Below are 14,439 nucleotides of genomic sequence, written 5' to 3'. Positions count from 1 at the left end.
TTAATTGGCGGCACGTGGAATATTTCTTAGCAGTAGCACCCTCCGCTTTTCTCTAACGTTAATTAATGTTAGGTGGGAGAAATGGGCTCCTTGGTCAAATTTGGAGACGCTGGGTCAAACAAGATTGCTGAAATGTCTTCCTGTTTTAAGCCATGTGAATTTTTGTTTGCTTGTTGTTTTGAGGGTCTTGCTGTATAGCGCAGGTGGCCTTGAGCTCATTATGAAGCCCCAGCTGGTCTAGGATTCCCAGGGATCCTCCTGCCTCCAGAGTACCATCGCTACAGGTGTGTGCCACCACACCTGGCTTAGCTTTGTGAATTCTTAACGGGTTAAATGGGCTGTATTTTTCCAAGTTTTTATCCAGGTACCCCCTCCTTTTTCTTGCCCTTGCACTGAGCATATACTGATTCTTTGGAAAGTTTCCTTTTAGAAGAAAAGACCTTGTTAAAACCTTATACCCCCTTGGGTGTTGATCAAATTGAGTGCATTATTGCACAGATTTATATTTTATTTTGTAGTCCCCCTTTTTTGCATAACCTAATAAGAAAACACTAAGCTCCAAAGAGATGTGGTTAATAGTAAGGGGAGTTGAATTCCCCTGAATTCTGGGACTGTTGGTAAAGACAGCCAATTAGAGCTGCTTTAATTTTCACACTTGGGCCTGTGTTAAGATTGGTTAGGTTTGCTTTACTTAGATTTCAGTCTGAAAATTTAGAAGCCACTATGCATGTAAGAGATGCTCTCTGGGACATGAGAGCTGGTTGCTGTGTGGTGGTCATTGGAAATTGGTGTCAGATCTGTTTAGGACAGCACTGAACGTGTGGGGTTCAGCCGGGAGGGGGGAATCTTGGAAGAAGCCTCGCTTCTCTCTGCAGCCTGTGGCCCTGTCCTCAACGTGTACACGTGCTCTCAGAAGTGGCATCTCTGATTTCATTGTAAGTTCCTAAAGAAGGTGGGCTGTATTATTTAAAAGATTCAGACACTGAATATGCAGGTGAATATGATCCTTAAATTCCTTCCCCATCTTTTTTTTTTTTTTTTTTTTTTTAGAGCCTGCAGAGTATGGTCTGTTAGTCTCTGAGATAAGGTGTGTGTATTTTGTGAGTTCTTATTTTTCTCTCCACAGCTTCATTAGTTTCTCCCTATTTTTAATTTTGTTTGTACATTTTAATTTGTCCTCCCACCCCATAATAGCCATTTCATTTCCTGTTCAGGTTCTGCAGTTAAATAGATGCAATAGAGCTGTTTCCAAAGTGGAAAGTACCAATAGGGGAGGGTGGAAGGGGTGAAGGGAGGACTGAGGCATGGAAAAAAATGAGAACCAAGATCTGTCATGTAAAGGTACAAGATCCCAATGATGCGTGTAACTGTACTGTGTTCTTAAAAAGTACCAATAAACTCAATGAAAAAAAGTGGAAAGTACCTACTTTTATGATGAACTTGTTCCCTGTAATGGCTGCTCTTTTTCTAAGCTGTTTTTAAAATTAAGATCTTTGAGCAATATATGAACGATTTAGTCATTTATTCATGCCCATGTTTATTGAACATCTGAGTATCAGGATGTTTAAAACTCCAAATGCAAATTGAGGTTCCATGGATATCCAGGGAGCCAATCCAGGCAGTGTTGGAGCAGTTGTGAGTACAAGGGCATCTTTAAGGTTGATTGCCAGGAGGTTCTGGTGTTCTAGTCACTGTGTATTGGTGCTAGCTTGTAGGGGCTCATGAGAACTGCTAACTTTCCAGAAGTTTAGGGGACTGACTATGAACAGCCATGTTTTAAAAATTAGGTTCTATAAACTTTCAAGGAAATGATTTGTCTTTAAAAAGTAGCACTCAAGGAAGTGGTGGTGCATACCTGTAATCCCAGCACTCGGGAGGCTGAGGCAGGAGAATCGCCATGAGTTTGGGATCAGCCTGGGCTACATAGACCCTGTCTCAAGAAAAAAAAATACTCAAAAGAATCACTTTCTAATTTTTTATTGTATTTTTGTCTACGTGGTGGGAATACTTTGTGATAATATGCTCCGGCACATCTTTCAGTGCACATCTCCTGTTGATGGCAAATTTTTAGCTCAAAATTGTCCAGGGAGAGAGGACTTATAGAAGTCTACAAATTCTGTGAAAACCAAGCTTTGATTTCTTGTTTTTATTGTCTAGACAACAAATTGATGGCTGGCAGTGGTGGGCCTAAGGCCAAGCACACTGGCCACGGGAGGACCACAAAAAGAGACTTCGTGGGCCCAGGCCGTCTATGCGTGGAGTCTGAATACCTGGAACTTGATCTAGAGAGGGTGGAAGAGGGGAATGCTTCTGTCCCCTCTGATAGCGAGGATACCTTCGCCTGTCACCTACCTGCCTAACTTCTCAGGGAGGGTTCAGCAATTCCTGCTAGTATAATTTATCAGAACCCACCACGCTCATCCATGGGCCACGTTTCTCGCTGGGCGGCATCCCTCCCCTGATTGACCTGGGTGTGAAGCTCAGGTTGGAATCTGTCATGGTTTATACCTAGGTGTCCCGCTAAATCCTCCAGCGCTCATCGGTGGGGCTTTTGGGAGATGATTGGATGCAGGTGTGATACTGGATTAGTCCATTGGTGGGTCTGAGCTGAGAGGCCAACGCGGGCACTGTGGGCGCGGCCTGGCTCTGTAAACACCCTCCGGCCTGGAGCTCGCGCTGCTTTTGCCCCGCCAGGACTAGCTGTGAACTGCTCCTCTGCCAGGTGGCCCCCGCGTCAGAGCCCCAGATTACGGACTGAAACCTCTGCAAACCGTGAGCTAGACTAAACGTTTTCTCCTTTAACGTGTGTTTGGTGTTTTATCTCAGCAATGAAAAGTGACTAAGAATCCTTTCCATTTTAGATCTAGGCAGCCGGGAGGACGAGGGCTCCCTATTTGTGCTTCCTAGAACCGAGTGAGTTGTGTAAAGCATGGTCTTCCAGCGGGTGTCTCCCGGGAGAACTGGTCAGAATTGCAGATTCTAGCCCCTCCGCTAGCGGGAGACTCTGGGTTAGGGCGCGGCAGTCTGGGTTTCAACAAGTCTCTCAGGTGGTTCCGATCCAGTTAAAAAACTGAGAACTGCTTTGGAAGAAAATAGCTTGGTTTGTTAATTTGCTGGGTGGGGTGGCTTAGACAGTAGAGGTTAGATTTCTCTTAGTTGTGGAGGCTGGAGTCTGAAATCAAGGTGGGGTAGGGTTCGTTCCTTCTAAGCGCTGACGGGGAAGGGGGAAGGATCTCATCCAGGCCTTGCTCCTTGGCTCACAAATGAGAGTCTTCGTCCTTGTTATTTTCCTTCTGTGTGTATGGATCCAAATTCCTTTCCTTCTAAGAACCCGTTATGGGGATCATGAGTATTGGTTGTAAGTATTGTTAACTTTAGTAACTCTATATGTGTTAAGTTTCTCCAGTTTAGCAGGTAGAGTGTTTCCTTTGTGGAATTCCTGAAAGTTACAGTTTCTTGTCTCTGACCTTTAGATGTGTGGTTGTCCGGGTTACTACTACTCACGGTGGGTTGTTTTGGTGAACCTGTTTGCTCTTTTCCTGTGTGACCTTTCAGTTACTATGGTAAACTCATCCCATAATAGTTTGTGGTTTTTTGCTTTAAAAGGCAATAAACGCCGGCAATAAACGTCGCCTTGATCAGACTCTTGTCTTGGCGTCCTTCCTTTCTCTCTGCCCCATCTCCACCCCGCTGCTCTTTCAGGTTTGAGGCACTGCTGGACAGTGCTCTGCGTCGCCGGCTCGTGACACCCAGTCAAATGGGATCAAGGCCTACTGTAATGACCTCATTTTAATTAACCATTTTTTGGAGACAGGGTCTTGCTTGCAGTTCAGGCTGGCCTTGCACTCACTATGTAGCCCAAGCTGGCCTCAAACTCACGATCCTCCTGCTTCAGCATCCTGAGCGTGGTGGTGCACACCTGGCTTAACCCATCACCACCACCATCACTACTTTTCCTCTTCCTCTCTCTCTCTCTTTCTCTCTCTCTCTCCTTCTCCCCCTCTCTCTCCTGGGGATTAAACCCTGGGCCTTTGCACGAAGCTCCATCCCCACCCCTGACATCTTCTTCCTCCTGGTCCTCCTCCTTCTTCCTCTCCCCCACCCTCAGTGGTCCTGGGAACCCAGGGCCTTTGCATGTAGCTCCATCCCCACCCCTATCCCCTAGAGGTGAAGATCTTAGGGTCTCACTAAGTTGCCCCAGCTGGGCTCAAGTTTGCCTGCCTCAGCCTCCCAGAATGCTGGAATTTTACATGTACCACCATGCCTGGCTGACAGGCTTTTGAGGATACAATTTGTCTACAACACTTGGAAAACGAGCCATATAAAATTTATATGTCCATTGTCCTGTGATTCTCCATTTGTGAGCACATAAGTTCCAGACTGGGTCTTCCTTGTATTTGTAACTCTATGTCTTCCAAAATGTTAGTATAGTTTCTCAAATGCTATGCAGGTTGATTGACTATTGATGAGAGGTTTATTGATATTTTATTGGGATTAGAATCACAAAGTTTTTCTGTGTGCAAAGTACATCTGCCTGCCTAGACTGAATTTGGTTGCAGGGCTTTTCAAGGAAGTCTGATGCCAGACACTTTTCAGGTGAGGTCTTAACTACCACGTGCTACAGTAGATTACTGAGTTGCTTGATCTTTCTTGCTACTTTTTCAGAGCTTGTGTGTAGGAAGAATTCTTTTGGGGCTGCAGAAATGGCCTGGCATTTAACTCCTCAGAAACTTGTTTGTTTCTTCTTTTCTCTCTCAGAGCTTTTGAAGAGAGAACAGGAAAAATAACCCTACTTCATTCAAACAGAGCAAAGCATTCTAGGTGTTTGAAATTTTAAGCATTCCGAGCCAGACTGTAAAGATCATATAATTGTAATTCAGAACTATCACGCTGTATTTGCTAGGGACTTTCCATTGTTGTTTTTTGATTTACTTGACTGTAGTTTATAGGTTGCTATGGAGACCTACCCATTTCCCATGCTGCCTGGGCCTTAAAGACATAGAAACTACATTTAATTTTCTTTCATAGAACTGACATTGTTATAAAACAGAATAAAGCAGGGTGAATGCTGGCTTAGAGCAGACATCCTGTTCTTGCTTTATTCCCCTTCCCTGTTTTCTGTGGTTTCCGTGTTTACCAGGCCCCTGAATAGCCCAGTGTTAGAAATTGTATAATTTGGTCTTTGGAGTTTTTTCAAGAAAACAACCACATTGCTGTCTCAAGTACAGCTCCATTGCTTTTATTGGTCACATACTATGGGAGCCGGGAGGCTTTGAGGATGGTTGGCATCTATGCAGTTAATAAACTTCAGCTCAGTTACAGGGTTTGACAAATGACAAACTCCTCTCGTTTCTTTGACCATGTTTTGTTCACGCAGGTAGGACTTCTAAAGTGGGCTCCAAAGTAACAGAAGGCTGGTTCATGAGATATCTCAACTTCAGGGAAGCCAGAAAGGCCTGGCTGGTCTAGGGAATCTGTCTTTGGTTGTGCCAAGAAACTGAATTAGCAGGCTAAGCTTGAAGAAGCACTGGAAATTCTGGCAACTGCTCTCAATGGATTTTCTCACCTCCCTGAGCTTTGCCCACAACCACTGACTGCATTATGTTACAAAGCTAATTATAAAAGATCTTGAGAGCCAAGGGAGAGCTGATTCATCTGATAAGCTGATTTTGGAGCATACCTCGAGCCTGGGTTGTAATACTCTTCAAGAGGGGATGACTGAGAAGTTAAATAAAACTAAATCTGGGCTGGGGATTTAGCTCTGGTGCCACCACCTGCCTGGAAAGCACAGGGGTGGTCCCCACCCCCACCCCCGCACCAAAGAAACAACCAAAGCTACTTTTTTTTTTTTTTTTTTTTTGAGATAGGGTCGTTCAGGCAGGCCTTGAAACACCAAACCTTCCTTGAGCTGTAGAAATTGCAAAAGACTGAAATTTGCTGGCATAAACGTTTAGGTTTTACTGGGATTTAGTTATTTTTGTTTCAATTTAACTGTACAGCATCATTTGGGGCCGATTTTTATGATTGTTTTAAAGGAGAAGGCAACCCCATTTTTGGTGTAAGCAGTTCTTTATTTCGTGGGAGGTGGGATTGGCGGTTGTGACACTGGTTGTCCACTCTGGGCTTAGGGTAGTGTTCCTTCATCCTGTGACTTCTTTGAGAACTCGGGCAATCTTGGAACTTCTCAGGTAACCATGTTTATGAAATTGATAACAATAACAGGAATTTTTAGATGAGGGAAGGACCTTGGAGATCATCTATTGCAACAGTACTCCGACTAGGACACGTGAGTAGTGCTGGGGTTTGATTCCTTCCAAAACTGACTTTGGGACAAGAAGTTGGGAGCTGGCAAGTGATGCCAGGAAGGCGAAGGGAGGAGGAGCTGGTACAGGGCACCACCGGGGGCACCTGCGGCTTGGTCGGTCACATTAAGGATACTTGTAGGTGCTTCAGGGCTGTCCCACCGAGGAACGAGGAGTTGGGATGCTTGTCCATTGGCTCTGTCTCTTACTGGCTGAGGGATGCCCTTGAGAGCTGAGCTAGTTCCTGCATTCCAGAGAAAGCCCTCAGCCCAGAATCAGAGACCTAGTGCTCCATCTTGCTTAGCCTGAGGCTGGTTTTCCTAAAGGTGATACTGGGGAGTTTCTGTAAGGGGCCCAGGATGGGGCAGTTGGACTTGGAAGAAAGAAGTGCTAAATGCCACGGTGATCAGTCCAGAGCCAGAGGGCCTGAGATACAGTGTCCTAGGGATACACAGCAAGATAGGCCTGTCCACAGTGATGTGGGCAGGGGTGGAGTTGCGAGGAGAGTTTAAGGAACTTGACTCAAGGCAGAAGCCAGTTTCTGTCTGGTTAGCAGTCTGTCTGAGTTTTCAGGATTTCAGGCAACAATCTAAACAAGATTATCAATATCTAGGAATATGTAAGGCAGTGGCTTGGGTTCAAGCCTGCAGGGAAAAACTTGTAGCTGGCCCAGGTCACTGAGCAGTCAAGGACTATGAATTTCTTGGTCAAGAAAAGGAATTAGTAAGAGGCCCGATACCCAGCCCGTGGTTAGCAGTAATAGGAGCTCTTCCCTGTGTGTGTAGGTAGAGACATGGGCCAGTGGGATATAGGACAGGGCAGCAGTTCTGTCTGCCGTAGTGGTGATTTCCAGGTGCATGACACACTTCTCTGGGATTATCCATGGTAACTGGTGGTTTTTAATCTCGCTTTCAGATTCTTGATCCACTCCCTCCCTTAAAAGCTAAGGCACTTTGGATTCTTTTCTTGAATGTAGGTAGACTTGTGAGTGCTTTGAACATTAGATTATGAGAAAAACCATCTAATGACTGCCATGGTTAGATCATAAAAAACATGCAACTTTCACTTTGGCCACTGGGACACTCACGTATGGACCTTGCTGTGTCTGATGTCTAACTCCCTTGATAGCCATGTTGGAGACACCACGCATAGGCTCTCTGGCCCACAACCCCTGCTGAGCTCCCAGCCCATGGACAGCATCAACTGCCAGCCCGTTGAGGGCACCACCTTGGATGCCTGTCTAGCCTGCTGGACCTTTCAGATGTCTGTGGCCTTAGCCAGCACCTCCCTGACTTCTCCCTGCAGCCTGCTGAGTGACTTCAGGTGAGAACTGTCCAGTCGAACTCTGCCTGAAACCCTGGCCCACAGAATCTCAGAGTGAAAGGAAATGGTTATTGTTTTACCCTTCTAAGTTTGACGTACTTTGTTGTGCAGCAGTAGTACTGGGACACTTACATGTGGTTTCCTGGACTCGAACCTGTCTTTCCTCCCCAGTCAAGGATATACGGGTACGAGTGGCACTTTCATGCCACTCTAATCTACTGTAACTCTGAAAAATGAGTTATTGAAGACTTCTTACTTACATATTAATAAGTAAGTTACTTTTGACGTGTCACTTTCCATCAGTGATGGGCATTTAACCTGTCCATGTTCATCCTTTCAGATTTATTTTTAATTCAATACAGAAAACCTTTTTAAGCCTGGTGTGGTAATGCACACTTGTGATCCAAGCCTTTTGAGTTCAACGCCAGCCTGGGCTACATAGTGAGACCCTGTCTGGGAAAATAACAAAATGAAAAAAACCAAAAATACTTTTTAAATTAAAAAAAAAATCATCAAATTTAAACACTTTGTTCTCTCCAAAGCCAGCTCTCTGAGGTGCTTTCTGTCTTTGAAACATGATTGTCACTAGCTCACCTGCCCAAGCATGAGGCCTTGGCTGCCCTGCACATGATGTGTATGAGGAGGAGAGATGTCTGTGACCCTGTGTGTGCAGAGACAGCCCGTCACTTGCAGAGGTGGTGGTGGAAGCCCAGGGAGGTGAAGATACTTCTCTGAGCCTGCATTTGACGGATTTCCCAGCTGCATCATTAATGCTTTATCTGCCTAGGTGCTTCAGTCACTGAAGATAGTATTTTGAAAAGGGCTTTGTGAAGAGGCCAGTAGTGCCATGCCTTCATCCTGTGCTTTTGTTTTCTTGCTGTGGGATTCTCCTGTGCTAACCCTACTGCACTGAGCTGCTGAGATGCAAAGATTGTACTCACTGCCCCTTCACAAACATGCCGTTTCATTCTATCTATCCATAGTGGTTAGACTTGACAGAAGAGAGAGGGGAGGAATTTGTCTCATTAATCTTTCTGTAATATGGATCTTAAGTTTGGACCAAAAAAATTAACCTGATATTCTGGGTTGAAGAGTCAAGAATATGGCTTGCAAGTTTTGGGGCTGAGTGAGGGCCTGGGAGAAGAAAGTTCGCTAACATTTTAGCCTCAGAATCATTTGGGAAATATCTAGTACAAAAAAGAATGTAAACCTGGGCATGGTAGTGTATACCTGTAATCCTAGCTGTCTGGGAGGCTGAAGCAGGAGGATTATAGCCCTGTCTCCAAAGAAAAACCTTTTAAAAGAGTTGTGGCTGTAGCTCAATGTGAAGGCCATTGGCTCAATCCTCAGTACTGTAGAACAGAACAGAACAAAACAAAGGACAATGTTTTGTGTAATGTGCCATAATAAATAGGGGTTAGTGATGGAGAAAGCATAGTTATGGTTTGGATCGTAAATGTTCTCAATGCAGCAGTGTTCAGAGGTGGGGTTTTGGGAAGTGATTGGCTTCTGAGAACTCTGATTTCATCAGTGGGTTAATCCATTGATGGATTCATAATTGAAGTGACTATTAGGAGGTGGTAGAGACTGTAGGAGATGGGGCCTAGTTGAAGGAAGTAGGTCACTGTGGGCGTGCCCTTGAAGGGTGTAACTTGTCCCTGTACCCCTCCGTCCCCCATGATGTCCTGCCTCACCTCAGGCTGAAAGCTGTGCAGTTGGCTGACTGTGGTCTGAAACTGTGAATCAAAACAAACCTTTCCATCTAGAAGTTGCTTTTCTCAGGTATTTTGTCACAGCAACAAAAGCTAACACAAACTTTAAGAATTTATCACATTTAAAACGTCAACAAAGCAAACTTCAACAAATCATTCCAGACACCAGATGAACCTAAAGCTCTGATGTATTTTTTATTTCTAGTTCAAAGCCCTAAAGCTAATTTATTACCCATGTTTTGGAGAAGCTGATAATAAATTCTTTATTTCAACGATAAAAGTTTTGGGATGAAAAATGGTTGGTTTTCCTTGATTCTGTGTAAATCAGAGACTGTACAGCTGTGACTGTTAAAATAGCCTCTAAAGGGCCATGGATTTAGCTCAGTGGTGCCACTGCCTGCCTCAAAAGCAGAAGGTTCTGAGTTCGATCCCTGGTACCACCCCCTCCAAAAAAGTCCTAGACTGAATTGAGAAATGATGAGTTCAGAGATTGCATAGATAGATAAGCCTTTACCCCAGATTGTAAACTGGGTAAGTTTCAACATTCTTCAGGATTCGCATCTTCAGTCGATAGAATACTATAAGCACTGTAAACAATGCTGGGCCTCTACTTTGATCCTTAGATAAAAATAAAAACAAACTCATGTTGGTTTTAGAGGTAAGTGCCAGGAAAATGTCCACTAAATTCTCAAGGCATCCTCTAACTGACACTAAACTAGGAGTGTACTGTCTGTACCACTGCATATTGATATCAGGGTGTGCATATGTGTGTACTTAGAAAATAAGTTAGTTTCTCTATCCCCTTTATTTATTTATTTATTTTTTTGGTACCGGGGATCAAACTTGGGAACTTACACTTTCAAAGCAGGCAGTGAAACCACTGAGCTAAATTCCCGGCCCCTCCCCTATATTCTTATAAGGCGGAAAGTATATTCAAAGAATGAATTAAATTTATTTATGGATACAGTACCCTGTAGGTGATGTTGTAGGTTCATATGACATCATAACTATATATTTAGCTCACGATTTTGAAGACCAGTTTTGATTATGGCCTGGGCTTAGCTGGCAAGATCTGGCCTGAGCTGGGCCTGGTCGGCCTTGGATGGGTTCGCACCTGTGTCTCTGGCCAGCTGCTGGCTTCTAAGGGATTCAGCTTTGCTGGCTGGGACTGCTGGAGCCTTTCCCCCTCTGAACTGTCACCCTTGAACATGCTAGTTCAGGGTCATTCACATGACAGCTCAAGGTGTAGTGGTGAGCAGAGCACACAGGGCTCCTGGGGCACGGACTGTCACTTGTGTCAAAGTCTCGAGGCCAGTGCAGATGGAAGGAGTGGAGTTAGTGTCTTGTTGGCAGGATGAAGGGACGCGGAGGGAATGAACTGGTGGCCATTTCTTCAGGCTACCATGCCTGGGTTTACACTTTTTTCTCAATATGTGATTTTTTGTCTCATATCTGGGCCACCAGCAGGACATTGTCCCAAGTTATTGTTGAAAATGGAAGTTTATGAGAAACCAGGTACTAAGAATTGTTAGAGTAACACAGCAACCCGCAAGCGAGGGGTTTGAGCTTTGGGACCGCCTGTTAGCAGTTGCTGAGGAGCTTTTCCCTGAAACTGTTGTGGCAAAAATGTGTGGCATTTACCTTTGTGTGGCTTTGCCTGTATATCTCAGCTGTAGACCAGGAACATCCAGTGATCCCACTGGAACTAGAACTTGTAGAGTGTGGAATACCCCATGGGTCATGGCAGGATAGAGGGTAGGATTGCCAACCCGCTTAGAGGCTGGGGCTGTGTCCGCTGTGCAAATCACACACAGAATCAGGCTTTCTGCTCTATTGGTTTATATTTCTTGGAGGGGTAAGCCTTATATTGAAAGTTGAGGGAATATATTAGCACATTTCAAATATTTTAAGGGTTTATTATGGGAAAACAAACCTTACTATGTCTCAGAAGAATTGGAAATTATAGACAAGAGCTGAGAAATGGGAGAGAGAGAGAGAGAGAGAGAGAGAGAGAGAGAGAGAGAGAGAAAGAGAAAGAGACAGCTGGTTTTAATTTGAGAAAAGGCTTTCTGGGATCACCTGGGCTTTCTGTAATGGAGTCATAGGTTACATATCCTTAGGTGATTCGGAGAGCAGCCCCACCCCGGTCACTGGCCATTCTCTTTGTGTATATAAGTGCAGGTGTGTGGCTCAGTTTATCAAGAAGGAAGACAGATGTATGTGTGTGATGGTGATGAAGGGAGTGGAGGTTGCTCCTAAGATCCCGTAAAGACAATTATTTTTATTCCTAGCTTCAGATTTATGAGAGGTAGCTGGTCAAGCAGAAAGAGCATGAGTTTCAGAATTAGACAGATTTGGATAGATTGCTAGTTTTCTAATCTTGGGTGAGGTACTTAACTTCCCTGAGTTTGTTTCTATGCCTGTTAAATGTGCTAGCTTTAAGGATTAGAGAAAATGTTGAGTACCAGGAACATTTCTTGGTACCTAATAGGTATGTTATGGCTTGTGTATAGACGTCACCCTAAAGCCTCATGTGGTCATAGGCGGGGCCTTTTCAGAGGTGGCTGGGTCTAGAATGTGTCAGGCTGGGATTCACTCAGGGTGCAATGCTAGGTTTACAGCACTAGAATTAAGGGTGTGAGTGCTACTTGCCCTAAGTAGCCTGGATAAGATAGAAAGAACAGGAAGAACTGTGGCCGTCCCTTGTTGCTTTGCTGCCTTCTGCCCACCATGAACTGTTTCTCCTCTGCGATGCCACTCTGCCTTGGAGCCAGCCAACTATGGACTGAAACCTCTGCATACTGCGAACTAAATAAAACTTTTTTCCTTTAATTTTGAATGTGGAGGATTTTGTCTCAGCAATGAGAAAGTAACTAAGATGATAACTATTATAAAGAGTTGCATAATCAGTCTTCTTTAAATATATTTTGAATACCTACATTCAAACTTAAGCTAAGTGCTAGGTCCAATAGTGCATATTGTTTTTGTGTATTTTTCTCCCTTCAAGAAGCTTTACAGTCATTGAGAAAGAGAAATCAGCAAGTGAAATACAGTTTGATAAATGCTTATAAAGAAAATTAATTTCTACCCACAAATAGTATTCTACGTGGGGCTAAGTATTCATAGGTGGTGGTTTTATTACAGCGTGGTGTAGTTTTTAGGGGGCCTTACAGTGACTTCTGCAGGATGGCTGGGGAAGGATGAGGTCCAGCATGTTACAGCAGGTGTTGGAAGTCTGTTGGTAATATGAACCCCAACAAGAGCTGCGGGGAGAGCAGAGGGGAAGAGGAAGTAAAAAGAATGAAGAATGTGTTATGTACATGTATCATCTCCCTGTGGTGAAAATTCTTATGTATTGCAAACATGGGAGGGGAGAGGAAGAAGAAGAAAAAAGAAAAAAAAGGCCTCAAATCCAATTCTCTCCCTTGCCAAACCAGACAGCATGAACTCCTAGTTCTCACTTACCCAGCAGGCGGCGCTCCAGTACCAGGCATTGCGTTGAAAGTAGGCAAACAAGGACTTTTTTTTTTTTTTTTTTTGGTTAATGTTTGTTTTTTCACACTAAAAAGGAAAGCTGTTAGGTAAAATAAATAAACAGATTATCAGGTGTTTCGACAAAGACACTTGAGGGGAAAGACAAGCTGTCGCTTCAAGGACAGGAAGAAAGATCCCCGCACATGTAGAAGCATGAGACAAATGTGAATGTCTTATTTTAAAAAATCGCGAGGAAGAAAAGGAAAACATAGGAAATAAAAGGGAAGATTAAGAAATTCGAAGATAATCGAAATCATATGCAAGCGAGGACGGAGGAGTGCAGCCTTGGGAGATGGGTATGGAGGAGAGCTGCAGCATTGGGAAAATGAAAACATCTGAAGTAGAATTGGGAATGATTCGGAAGGGTCCAGATGTACCGTTTACTTTCGACGTCAAATCTCCTGCGTAATTGGTTTCAGCTGCCCAGCCCACCTCCGTTCCTGTTTGGTTGCTTTGAGTAGTTTGAAGTCTTCGGCACATACCACGTTTGCGCTTAATGCCAGGTGCCTGATTTCCTGCTCAAAGCTGCGTCGGTTGTTTCAGAGTCTCAGGTTAGCAGAACAGGGCAGCTGAATAGGGAATTAAGTTTTAGTTCAAGGGATTGGTATAGGAGAAGCTAAATTAAAAGAAAAAAGTGTTCAGCATGAAAATGGTTAGATCTTCAGAGTGTCACTTGTGTTACTCTGTTATTTACGTTAGTGGGTTTAGGGTGATGCCCTCTCACTTCCTCTACTTGGCCACTGACATAGCTTCTTTCTTTTTCTTCTCTCTCTGTTTTGTTTTGAGATAAGCAGTTCAGGCTGGCTTTGAACTCGCTATGTACCCCATGGTGATCTTGAGCTTCTATGTGGCAGTCCTCCTGCCTCAGCCTCCTGAGTGCTGGGATTACTGGTGTGCGCCACCACGCCCAACCTAACATGGCTCTTCTCAAAAAGAATTTCTCTACATTTATTTTTCTATAGCAAATCAGTAGCTCTGGCAATCTTTTAAAATGTATTTATTGATTTATTTTGAGACGGACTGTTGCTCAGTCACTAAGTTGCCCAGGCTGGGCTTTGATTTGTGATCCTCCTGCCTCAGCCTTATGGGCATGTGCCACCGTGCCTGACTTGGTTATATTTTTTGATGCAGCATCACCATTTCACTTGGTTGTTTCCTGGAGAGAGGTTTGAACGGCATACATCAAAGTAATCTCAAACTTATCCATATAGCACAAAAGAATAAGCAATTCTTAGATTGGTTATTAGAATTCAGCTACCATCTATGCAATATTCTGCAGATTGTTGGGCCCCACTTATAGTTTCTGATTCAGTAGGTTGGGGGTGGAGTCATAAAGAATTTATAACAAATTCCGGGTGCGTGCTCCAGGGGACCCCACTTTGAGAACGGCTGACTTAGACGTTGGCTGAGAGAGTTTTCTGATCACGGCTTTGGTGTTCACTCTCCAGCAGTTAGATGTTGTCGAGATCGACCTTTAACGGCTGGAAGAGGAGGCCGATGCGTTTACTGCACACGTGGTATGTGCCTGGCTCCACTGTGGGTCCTCACAGTCATTTTTGGGGGTGGGA

This window comes from Fukomys damarensis, unplaced genomic scaffold (assembly GCF_012274545.1).
Source record: "Fukomys damarensis isolate Sample0158 unplaced genomic scaffold, DMR_v1.0_HiC HiC_scaffold_28, whole genome shotgun sequence".
Classification (NCBI taxonomy): domain Eukaryota; kingdom Metazoa; phylum Chordata; class Mammalia; order Rodentia; family Bathyergidae; genus Fukomys; species Fukomys damarensis.
This window is presented reverse-complemented; position numbering follows the sequence as displayed.